We start from the raw sequence: 12377 nt of genomic DNA, 5'->3' as shown, positions 1-12377 counted from the left end.
TAGGGCCAGTTGTTTTTTTGTTTCTTTTTCCCAGGGGCCAGTTTGCTAACACCTCTGCCCCATATTACCTCACCATCCTATGTTGACGCATGTCTGGCTTCAGTCAGACCCTCAGGAAATATGTCCAGTCTGGTAGCCAGTCAGGGTCCTAGCCTGACACCACAATGTAATAGAATATTATTTTAAGGTGTGTTACTTTTGCTTATGCTACATTTGTTGAACTCTGTGAAGCTGTGTTACTGTGCCTGTCTAAAACACCTGATGGTCTAATAAAGAGTTGAATGGCCAATAGTGAGCAGGAGAAAGGATAGGCAGGACTGGCAGTCAGAGAGGATATATAGAAGGAGAAATCTGGGAGAAGGAAGAGGACTCCAAGGGCCAGCCACACAGCTATACAACCAGCAAGCCACAGAGTAATAGTAAGATTTACAGAAGTAAGAAGACAGGAAAAGCCCAGAGGCAAAAACTAGACGGATTAGCCGGGCGGTGGTGGCGCACGCCTTTAATCCCAGCACTCGGGAGGCAGAGCCAGGCGGATCTCTGTGAGTTCGAGGCCAGCCTGGGCTACCAAGTGAGTTCCAGGAAAGGCGCAAAGCTTCGCAGAGAAACCCTGTCTCGAAAAACCCAAAAAAAAAAAAAAACTAGACAGATTAATTTAAAGTTAAGGAAAGCTGGCAAGAAACTAAGCTAAGCTAAGGCAGGGCAGTCATACTTAAAAGTAAGCCTCCTTGTGTGATTTATTTGAAAGCTGGGTGGTAGGCCCCACAAAAGACCAAAGATCAACAACATTTTGGTGCCCAACGTGGGGCGCCAATTGTTATCCTTTTATTTGATTGGCTGTCAACATCAGCAACTGCAACTTCACTGCTACCAGCAATGGTTAGGCCACAAGGGCTCCAACTCTTGCACAGCTACTAAAGAAACCTCACTAAGCCTCTGCCCCTCTAAAGAACTCAAGATTCAAAGATTAAGGTTGAATTCTACTCTTCAGAGAGGCTGCATAGCAAGTAGTAGCTCACCTCCTCCCCTTGCTCTCGTCCTCCAAAAAGCCCTAGTGCTTCTCCTCGCCCCTCCTTAGAAACCCTTCTCCACCTGGCTCCTCCCTACCACTTCCTGTCGGCTAGTTGCTGACTCAGCCTCCTGACCACAGGTGAATTTTATTTAATCAAACACATCTTTCCATCATTAAACAAATGTTCCAAAGCATAAACCAAAGTAACAGACCTTAAAATAATATTCTACAACACTGCAACCACAGTTGCTGACCAGATGTCATGAGCCAATCATAAAATGATTCCTGTGCCAGCCAGTAAAGAGTCTATACCCAATCACTTCAAAGCACACTTAACCACAGCTGGAATTCCCCTAAGCAGGCTTAAAAGAGGCTCCCTTACCCTCTCCCGGGGTCAAAGCCATTTTGGGTGGGCCTCAGCATGCTGGTTTTTTCCTCAAGAATAAAGCTGCTTTCTGTAATTGCATATTGGGTGTCTTCTGGTCATTTGGAGCCATCTAAGGACCCTACATTTTTGCTCCTGTAAGTTACCCATATTCCTGTAAGTAACTCCAGTAATACTCATTGGTCCACCAAGTTGGGCTTTGGTGCTATCTGTACTTTGGTCTGTCATGAGCTCCCTGTCTGGAGTAAGTAGATGTGTATGTTGCATCTTCACATGAAAAACTCTTGTCAAGGGGATTCTTTTCATCTTCCCAGTCTTACATCCCTTTGTGTTAGCTTTTAGCTTCAAGTTGGAGGGCTTCTGATCACAAGAAGGCTGCCACAACTTCAGACATCACATCCTCAATATGACAGCATTTTAAATGGTGGTGGGGGGGAGGCACTTCTCATCTCCTTAAGTGTCATAGACCAAGACTGAGATAAACAGACAAAATCAAATATTTAGCATTTTTAGCCTCTTTGGTAGGGAAGTGGACAAGCCTGACAAGTCTGGAAATGGTTGTTAGGTTGTCATGCAACAGTGTTGGTTACAATGTTATGAAACTAAAACAGGCTGAACACAGTAGAAAGCCCACAATCAGCATGAAGCTGCCATCCCCTGGTCACAAAACTTGAGAATGTCCCCCTTAATACCAACAGCATAGGCGTGATTTTATTTTACTCCACTTCAACAGTGTTTTGTTTTTTAAGATTGATTGATTGATTATGTATACAGCGTTCTTCATGCCATAAGAGGGCACCAGATCTCATTATAGATGGTTGTGACCCATCATATCGATGGGAATTGAACTCAGGACCTCTGGAAAGTGCAGCCTGTGCTCTTAACCTCTGAGTCATCTCTCCAGCCTTCAACAGTGTTTTTTACTAGCTCTTTAATTACTTTTTTTTTAAGATGTATTTTTATTTTATGAGTTTGAGTTCAGTTTAGCCTGCATGTATGTGCAACATGTGTGTGCAGTTCCAGTGGGGGCCAGAAGAGGGTGTTGGGTTCCTTGGAGCCAGAGTTACAGACAATTGTGAGTGGGTGCTAAGACCCAAACCCAGGTCTTCTGCAAAAGCAGTGAATGCCCTTAACTTCTGAGCTCTCTGTCCAGCCCCACTTCTTGAACTGACTTTCAAAATCACATGACCAGTTTTATAGACTCTAACCATAACTCTGAACTAACTTAGATGTTTGAAGAGGGAGGGGGAAAGTTCACATACACATTTGGGTATTTCTCAAAACTGCATACAGTTACATATCCTCATTTGGTATATTATTTTAGCCAGAGAATTGGGGGGGTTCTCTTCTGCCTAAAGGGAGCAGGGAACTTACTTCAGTTACCATGCGTGTAAAGGTGTGCATGCTCACCTGCCATTCCTCTCCTGTGCTCTCTCCTCACGCCCCCTGCACAGACACAGAAAGAAAACTCATCAGGCGGTGTCCACCCTCAAGACCTGATGACTTTGCAAAGCCCCACCTCCCAGAGTCATCGGAGACTCAGGTTTCAACATGACCTTGGGAGGACACCAACACCACAACTCTTGAATTTCTAACATAATGGTGGTGGTGATGCTAGGGATATGGAGAGCTTTGAGGCACTGTGTTCCAGGTACAGTTCCGAAGTCCATGTGTTCACCTCATCCATCCTACATCTGGTGAAGAATGTGCTAGGATTGTCTCTACTTTCCAGGTGAGCGCACAAAGGCATAGAAAACTGAAGTAACTCCCCTGCCCCAAGCACCTAGCTTAGAGGGGTGACTCCTCCAAACATGCTACCGACGGAAAATAGACAGCCCACTCAGAATCAAATGAAGTCTAATGTGAAAACGTTCTGTAAACAATAAAACCCCAAGCATGCCTAGAAACCATTGTGCAGTCTGTGTGCAATAGCTGAAGTCATTCACTAGTGCTTGTAATTATATTTGCACAGCTGCCCAGGTGAACACATTTCTCTTTGAATGCTCCAAAGCAACCATCCAGGGTACCAAGATAGACAGACTGAGAACCATGCAGTAGCCTACAAAATAACCTTTTCCTTTGAACAGCCAGAGTACAGACATCACTGTGACGGGCAGTAGGAGAGTACAAATTGCCCCTGGGGAATATTCCTCACTCATGTCCCAAGGGAGGTGGCAATGTTCCTGTAAAGGGGTTGATATAAGCATGGAACTCTCTGTGTAGGCCTTAGATTCATCTGAACTTAGGCCTGCTGTTTGAGTCCATCATCTTCTGTGACATCATTGTTCATTGTGTCCTGTCATTCTTAATCACCCAAGTAGACCATCTGTAGCACTAAATGAATAATCTTCAGCAGCTTTTCCAAAATCCCATGGAAAGCTGGAGCCAGGTCCCAGCAAGCACTCACCTCTAGGTTCCGTTTCATTCTTACCTACTGTCAGCTTCCTATTGAGTCTATGGAAATCATGTGTCCTCAATCTTCCCCAAGCAAAACACGACCTCAGAATATTTTTTTAATTTCTGTCTATCAAAAATGTGCTATAATGCCAGGTGTGGTGGCACACCCTTTACCTTTAATCCTGGCACTTAGCAGGCAGAGGCAGGCAGATCTCTATAAGTTTGAGACCAGCTTGGTCTACACAGAAAGCTCTAGGCCAGCCAGGGCTACATAGTGAGACCCTGACTCAAAAATAAAATAAAAATAATATAAAACTTCAGAAAGTAATCCATTTCTTCTTTCTTTCTTTCTCTCTCTCTCTTTCTTTCTTTCTTTCTTTCTTTCTTTCTTTCTTTCTTTCTTTCTTTCTTTCTTTCTTTCTTTCCTTTCTTCCTTCCTTCTTTCCTTCCTTCCTTTCCTTATTTATTTATTTATTTATTTATTTATTTACTTACTTACTTACTTAATTTTAGTTTACATGTATGAGTGTTCAACCTGCATCTATGTATGTGCATGCCTGGTGCCCTTTTGGAGGTTAGAAGAAGGCACCTGATCCTGTTGTGGAATATTAGTTGAAGATGTGTTACATTTGTTTATGCTGTGGAATGTTGCTATGACTGATTGATAAATAAAATGCTGATTGGACGAGGAGGAGAATTCTGGGAGGTGAAAGGCTGAGGCAGGGAGACGCTGCCAGCTACCACCATGAAAAGCAAGATGTAAAGTACCCATAAGCCACAAGCCACGTGGCAAGGTATAGATTAATAGAAATGGGTTAATTTAATATATAAAAACAGCTAGCAAGAAGCCTGAGCCATTAGATCATATAGTTTATAAATAATGTAAGTCTCTGTGTGTTTGCTTGGGTCTGAGGGCCGTGGGAGCTGGGCAGGAACAGGATAACTTCAGCTACAGTGGAACATTTGTTTAATGATGCAAAAATGTGTTGCATTCTTTTATGCTGCATTTATTTATGTCTGTGAAGCTGTGTTACTTTGCCTGTCTAAAACACCTGATTGGTCTAATAAGGAGCTGAATGGTCAATAGCTAGGCAGGAGAAAGGATAGGAGGGCTGGCAGGCAGAGATAATAAATAGGAGAAGAAATCTGGGAAGAGGAGATCAAGGAGTGAGAAGAGGAGAGGAGGATGCCAGGGGCCATCCACCCAGCTACACAGACAGCCATAGAGCAAGTAGTAAAGAAAGGTATATAGAATAGAGAAAGGTAAAAGCCCAGAGGCAAGACGTAGATGGGATAATTTAAGTTAAGAAAAGCTGATTAGAAAAAAAGCCAAGCTAAGGCCAGGCATAAGAATAAGCCTCCATGAGTGATTTATTTGGGAGCTGGGTGGCAGGCCCCCTAGAGAGTAAAGAGCAAAAACAACCAACTACATCCCCTGGTTCTAGTTCTAGATCCCCTGGAACTAGAGTTACAAATGGTTGTAAACTGCTGTGTGGGCACTGGGAATGGAACTCCAGCAGTCTGCAAGAACAACTGCTCTTAACTGCTGAGCCATCTCTCCATCCCCAATGTGGTGGTTTAAATGAAAATGACCCCCAAAGGGAGTGGCACTATTAGGAGGTGTGGCTCTGTTGAAGTAGATATGCCCTTGTTGGAGGAAGTGTGTCGCTGTGAGGGTGGGCTTTGAGGTCTCCTTTGCTCAAGCTACACTCAGTGCAGCACACAGTTCATATCCTGTTGCCTGCAGATCAAGATGTAGAACTCTCAACTCCTTCTCCAGCACCATGTCTGCCTGCATGCTGCCATGATGATAATGGACTACACCTCTGAAACTGTAAGCCACCCCAATTAAATCTTTTCCTTTATAAGAGTTGACTTGGTCATGGTGTCTCTTCACAGCAAAAGAAACTCTAAGACAAAAGATGGTACTGGGGACTGGGGTATTTCTGTGATAGGCCTCACCATGCTTTTGTTGGAATGTGGACCTTGGGACTGTGGATTAGAAAAGCAGCTGAACACTTTAAGTGCTGCTTAATGGGCCATGCTAGTAGGAGCATGGAAGACAGTGATGTTGAGTGTAATTTGATGAACTATGGGGGCCTGACTCAAGAGGTTTCAGAGGAGAAGAATTTTAGTATGTTGCCTAGAGATCATTCTTGTGATATATTGGTGAAGAATGTGGTTGCTTTTTGTTCTCGTTTGAAAAGTCTGCCTGAGGCTAAATTGAAGTTTTGGATTAATTCCTTTGACAGAAGAAATCTCAAAACAACCTAGTATAGACTCTGTCATATGGCTACTAATGTTCATGTTTATTAAGATTTATAATGAAAGGGAGCAAGCTGAGCAAGGAGTTTAAGGCCAGCATAGTTCACAGAGCAAGTTCAAGGACAGCCAAACTTGGGCAGTGAAGGAAACCATTGAAAACAGAAAGCTTGTGAAGATGTAATTGAACAAAGAGGCCATGTTCCAGTCCCAGCAAGCAGAAGAACTTGGCAGCTTCAGCCACGTGGTCCTGGCTTTAGAGTCAAGAATAGAAGAAAGGGATTATGGAATCTTCCCCCACTACATGCAGAGGCCAGGCATTCGTCAGAGGTGTTCATGGATAGAGAGGCCACTGCGTGAAGCTGTGAAGGTGAAGCCTGGATTGCCTTGGAGACCTCAAGATATTGGAGATGCCAGAGCCATGAAATACCTGCTGAGGAAAGCTGCTAACAGAGAGTGGAACCAGCCCAAAAGAAAGAAGTGTGTTGCAGTCAACAAAGATGAAAGGAGCTGGAGATCTGAAGAGCATTTTGACATCAGTCATAGAGACACAGAGTTTGGAGTTTGCCCAGCTGGTTTTTGGTCTTGCTTTGGTCCAGTATTTCCTCACTATGCTCCTTTCCCTATGTTTTGAAACAGTAATGTATTGGTGAAATTATTAAGGCCACTCCACGTAGTTAAAAGGAAGATTTATTTAGTGGGTAACTTACAAATGAAGGGATAGTTAGGTCGCAGGGTCTGGGGAAGGTGTATCGCAGTCCAGTGATGTTCTCTGGAGCTCTACATGGTCAACCTCCACCATCCAGGGTCCCGGAAGAGAGAGCGAGCTGGCCCATCCCAGTCTCAGGTCTCCAGGGTCCTCCCTTGGCCCCGCCTTGTAGGCGTGACAGTTGCCGAAGCCTCACTGGGGGTTGGAACTTCCAGATTAAAGCTGGAATTGCTACCCACTACATCAATGTATACCCTGTGCCATTATATGTTGGAAGAATGTGATCTGCTTTTTTATTTTGATTTACAGAGGATAATAGTTAAGAGATTGTATGAATCTCAGAAGAGACTTTGAACTTTAGACTTTTAAATAAGTTTGAGACTATTATAGACTATGGGGACTTTTGAAGTTGGACTAAATGCAATTTTGCATTATGATATGGCTACAAGCCTTTAGGATCCAGAGAGTAGAATGTGGTGGTTTGAAAGAAAATGGCCCCCAAAGGGAATGGCACTATTGGGATATGTGGATTTGTTGAGTAGCCATGCCCTTGTTGGAGAAAATGTATCACTGTGGGGGCAGGCTTTGAGGTCTCCTTTGCTCAAGCTACACTCTGTGTGGCACACAGTTCATTCCCCCTTGCCTGAGGATCAAGATGCAGAACTCTCAGCTTCTTCTCCAGCACCATGTCTGCCTGTGTGCTGCCATGTCCTGCCCATGATGATCATGGACTAAACCTCTGAAACTGTAAATGAACCACCCCAATTAAATGTTTTCCTTTAGAAGAGTTGCCATGGTCATGGTGTCTCTTCACAGCAATAGAAACCCTGACTAAGACACCCAGAGTCCATGCTGAGCAGACCCTCTGAATCAACCTGTCCCTTTCATTCATACCTTTACCCTTCACATGAAGAGCTCAAGCCAGCCTGCTGCTGGGAGAGCCAACTCTTCAGTCTTCTGCATGCCACTCAATTCCTGACTGGTCTCCAGCAGCAGATGGTGCTCTGGTGGCTGGTAAATGGCCTTCTGTATGGAAAAGTAGGTTAGAGATGAGATCTTATTACCTTAGCCTAGAACTCAGATCTCTTGTCTCAGCCTTACAGTGCTGTGATTACAGAATACCACCTTTCTGAGCCCACATGGTACCTTTTATTAGGGGTCAGTTAAAACTAAGTGACATCCAGCCAGCAGTCCTATGTTTACAATGTCTGATGAGTGGCAAAGCCAAATAAACCCTTGGGAGCACATGTAAAGAAACTGAAATCATTGCTTAGAATCTATCTCCCCAACTTCTGGCCAGAGTGACAAGTAGGATGTACCTTTCTTTCTTTCTTTTTTTTTTTTTCCTTTTTTGTATGTGTAGTAGTTTGAATATAATCGGCCCTGATATTAGGAGGTATGGCTTTGCTGGAGTAGGTGTGGCCTTGTTGGAGGAAGTGTGCCACTGTGGGGGCAGGCTTTGAGGTCTCTTCTGCTGAAGCTTCTCTCAGTGTGATGTTCAGACCATTTCCTGTTGCCTTCTGGTCAAGATGTAGCCAGTACCATGTCTGCCTACATACCGCCATGCTCCTTCCATGATGATGATGGACTGAACCTCTGAAACTGTAAGTGAGCCACCTCAGTTAAGTATTTTCCTTTATAAGAGTTGCTGTAGTCATAGTGTCTCTTCACAGCAATAGAAACCCTAAGACATATGTATATGTGATACACATATGTGTATACATGTTTCATGTATGTACAGGAACATATGTATACATACACATGTGTATTCAGGCCCCAGGTTGATGTCAGACATCTTCCAGAATTGCTCTCCATCTTACTTGCTTAGGCAGTTGAACCCAGTGCTCACTTACACAGTGGTTCTGGGGATCCAAACTCTCTGCTGAGACATCTCTTCATTGTGGGGATAGAGAGCATCCCCCATGGGGTCTTCCATGGAGCAAGTCAGTGAGGGAGTCCTGATTCAGGGCAGGAAGGTTCTGGTTAGCCATCCAGGGAGTCCAAACCACCTGTACCAGGAAAAGGTCCTCAGGGAAGCCCCTGCTTATCCATCAAATTCAGGACTGACCCAGGTAGGCAAGCCAAGGGATCGTGGTTCTCTCCAGTCAGGAACAGCCTCCTTAGACTCAACCCAGATGCGCTTCCCTTCCCAAGTACCTCAGGAAAAGAGGGTTGTGAGCGCTCAAACTCTAAACTTAGGACATGGAAGACAGAGTGGAGGACAGTGTGTGCCACCACAGGCTCTCTGGACCTTTCTCTTGCCTCAGCTGTCAACCTATAAAAGGAAGCAACAATCTAGTGGTCCTGCCCAGCCCACTGCTGGGGCCCTAATACTCTTCCATCCTGGACCCAAAGCACTACATGCTCTGCACCAGGACTCGGGGACTCAGCAGATGGGAAGCACATGAGGAGAGATCACAGTCATTAAAAGTAGCACAAGTTCATCTCAACTGGTAGTACATGCCTATAATCCCAGCACTCAGGAGGCTGAGGCAGGAAGATAACCGTGAGTTGGAGGCCAGTCTTGGCTACATAGCTACAACCCATCATCCAGCATGAGGACTTTGGTTATTTTGTTGTAGTTGTTTTATTGTTTTGGTGTTTGTCTGTTTGTTTTTTGAGGCTTGAGAACAATGTCACTAGAGTTTAAGAGAAAAACAGTGACAAATTGTGGGTAGGTAGGAAGCTGGCTGGTGTCAACAGTATTTGTATTCAGTGGTGTTGACAGAACTACTCCATTACCAGCAGCAAGCAGCGCCCTCTAGTGTTCATAGCTCTTAAGGAGGCTTTGGGGAACCGGATCCCTGGCTCTACAGGAGTTGCTGTTCCTATTGTAGGAACAAAGTCAGGATCCTTCAGCCTTTAGCAGCATTGACGGGGCAGGTTTCAGGATTCCTCCTGCTGACAGTGGCCAGTGTGACAGCTCCTGGCCTGAGGTGTCAGAGATCTGTGACCCAAAAGGCTTGACAGCTCACTAGGACTCTCGGTCCTGCGCTCTGTAACTCTTGGGCGCCTTCTATCCTTCCGCAGTCAAGTAGACACTCACCTGACGGCTCTGGCACCTCGCCGCGTCGGTCATGTGTCATCACTGCTACTGCACTGTCTCGCCTGCTAATTTTTTCATGTTATCAACTCAGTCCACACTATAAAAAAAAAAAAAAGGCAAGAAAAGATCACTCAAGAGAAGCCTTTTATTGGGCCTAACGTTACAACACAGGCCGGCAGTACGAGAAGGTGGGTCTTCCAGGCAGCTTACTAAATTGCTTGCTTCTGGAGCCCGAGGAGGGGAGTTGGCGCCAATCACAGCAAACCACATGCACACGATGGTTTGTGTTTGCACCAATCAGAGGGAGCATTGTCCCTTTCGCCCCGGTCACAGCCGAGGCACTTCCCCCTCTGGCCCAGGTTGGAAGTGGTTCCAGGGTAACCTGAGTTCACCAAGGCTGGTGAGATCGAACAGTTCAGCGCTGTCTGTGTGAACAACCTGGCTGAGGCCACCCCTTCAGGTGCAGGGACAGCCAGCTGCAGTCAGAGCGCAGTCCTCTCAGAGCGCCTGTGGAGTGTTGGACGCAGCCAGTGTTGGCATTAAGTGTAGTCCAGCTGGCTTTTGATTGACACTCCTTTTGCTCAAGGCAGCCAGGGCAACAAAGGAGAGTCCAACAGCTGCCAATTAGGAAGTCAGACAGCCCATCCCCCAACGTCTTTGCTTATTTACAGGAAAATGATCAGAAGGAGCGCTTACAACGAGGGCTGAGCGTTAGTTTTAACTGATTTTAGGAGTGCTTAAACAGTGCTTAACACCTGCCCAGTACTCTGGGTAAAGATGGGTCCCGATCATCTGTCCCGAAGCAGTCCTCCGTATCCAAAAGCAAGCACGCAGACACGGCAGTTAGCAAATGGGGGAACTTTGTATTCCCGACATTTCCCTGAACCGACATCACTCTTGGACGAATCATACTTCTGGGAAGCTTCCTGATCCATGCCATTCTCCTCCGTGTTCCTCCCAAATAACCTGCTGTTCTCCTGCCTTCTCTTGGTTACATCCGTTCCTACACATATGGCCCCAAGCCTGGAAACAACTTAGCACATCTTTTTAGCCAGGTCCCTTCCGAAACAATGTCCCACACATTTCAGTAAATGCCTGCTATCCCTTTGCCATAGCAGTTTGTCTCCCATGACAAGATGTTTACCAAGGATGATCTGCCCCGTATTTTTAAATTCTGGGTAATGGTCAGAGAGAAAGGTGGTTAGCGACTGGCTTGCCTTGTTACTCTGAAGACTCTGGTCCTGTTTCCTTTTAGTTACAGCCACCCTGAGTCCTAGGTCTTCTTTGCTCTGCAATTCAGCTTACAGGTTAAAATTAGCTCCACAGCTCTGAAGGGGCGCCAAAGAGAGCAGGAACATGGTGGGAGTGGGTGAGAGCTCACCCGCAATGCAGACAACAGGGTGGTGAACAGGAGGCACAGCCTCCCTCAGATGCGGTCATCCTCTGAGACGCACACGGTCCTCTGAGACGCACACGGTCCGCAGACCCCCAGGGTTGTAAGACACCACATTTATGTCGTGCTATATGTGTGCTGGAGATGAGGTCTGCGGCTCTTACCTTTTATCTGCACTAATGGGAATCTTCTAGACTGTGCTTTTTGTCTTAGGCACTGCCTTTGGAATGGTATGTGTGGGTGGTTACAGTTTATAGATGCACTTGGACCAATCTGCCTACTTCTCAAAGGAACACTGGCTTTATGCTCTTCTCCCGTGGGTCTTGCAAAACAACATATTATGTCAATCTGTTTGGGGGAGAGAAGAAGAGAAAGAACATCACTTGATTTAGGGACACAAGCATAGGCTCTGGATAGAGTCAGGCAAAAGTCGTTTGTCCTGTGGACCCTCCCTCCTCGGCAGACCTTCTCTTCCTTCCATGGGATTGCTTCTTCTGTCACACACGCCCTGTCTTCGTGTCTGCTTGGTACCCTAACCCATTAAGGAAGCAGAGCCCACCTCTCATTTCCAGCTCTAACCTCATGATGGCCTTTGACAGCAAAGCCCGGGTTCAGATCCTAGCAATTCATTTCCTAACTGCCTAGTGCAAATTTCTTAAACCTCCCCCCCCCCCCCCCCGTGAACTAGAGGATGCAAAGCCCATTGTATCTGGGGGTGCACTAATGGCTGCAGGGAACTCAACAGCTGACTCAAAAAAGTTTCACCAACAAGGACTCTTTTTGACCCAAACATGAGAAATTCAAAGATGGGCTGGGCTGATTGAATACCTGTGTTCTCCCCAAATCGCTGCTTTTCATCCTCAGGATCAGCAGCATATTCTGGCTGGCTCCCTTCAGAATGGAACACCTACCTCAGAAAGAAAGCCATTCCTTCAGCCACAGAGGAATTACTAAAACCAAGGCATGCTAATGTGCTGATTGGCTTGGGCCTGGGTTCCTAACCCAATCACTAGCAAGGAGGGACGAGATTCCCATGACTGGTAGAGAACAGCCTAAAGCTTGAATACTTACCAGAATCCCCCAAAGGACTGTTTTGAGACAGGACCTCATGTAGCCTGGCTGGCTTCAAACTCACTTGTAGCCAAAAAGATGACTTTGAGTTTTCTGATCCTC

General features: G+C 45.7%; 1 long non-coding RNA gene across 2 annotated transcripts; it reads right to left on the bottom strand.

Moving 5' to 3' along the window:
- Positions 1 to 5042: 5042 nt before the first annotated feature.
- On the bottom strand, positions 5043 to 11320 carry LOC121829598 (uncharacterized). 2 transcript variants are annotated; one of them, XR_013051602.1, is made up of 4 exons: positions 9812 to 11320; positions 8923 to 9040; positions 8619 to 8723; positions 5043 to 8367 (listed from the first exon to the last, which is right to left on the bottom strand). It is a non-coding gene; the product is annotated as an uncharacterized LOC121829598 (long non-coding RNA). The 2 variants fall into 2 exon arrangements; XR_013051603.1 differs by lacking the exon at positions 8923 to 9040.
- Between the last annotated feature and the right edge of the window lie 1057 nt (positions 11321 to 12377).

The sequence above is a fragment of the Peromyscus maniculatus genome, chromosome 5 (assembly GCF_049852395.1).
Source record: "Peromyscus maniculatus bairdii isolate BWxNUB_F1_BW_parent chromosome 5, HU_Pman_BW_mat_3.1, whole genome shotgun sequence".
Lineage (NCBI taxonomy): Eukaryota > Metazoa > Chordata > Mammalia > Rodentia > Cricetidae > Peromyscus > Peromyscus maniculatus.
The sequence above is the reverse complement of the archived record's forward strand: the minus strand, read 5'-3'. Positions and strand labels throughout refer to the sequence as shown.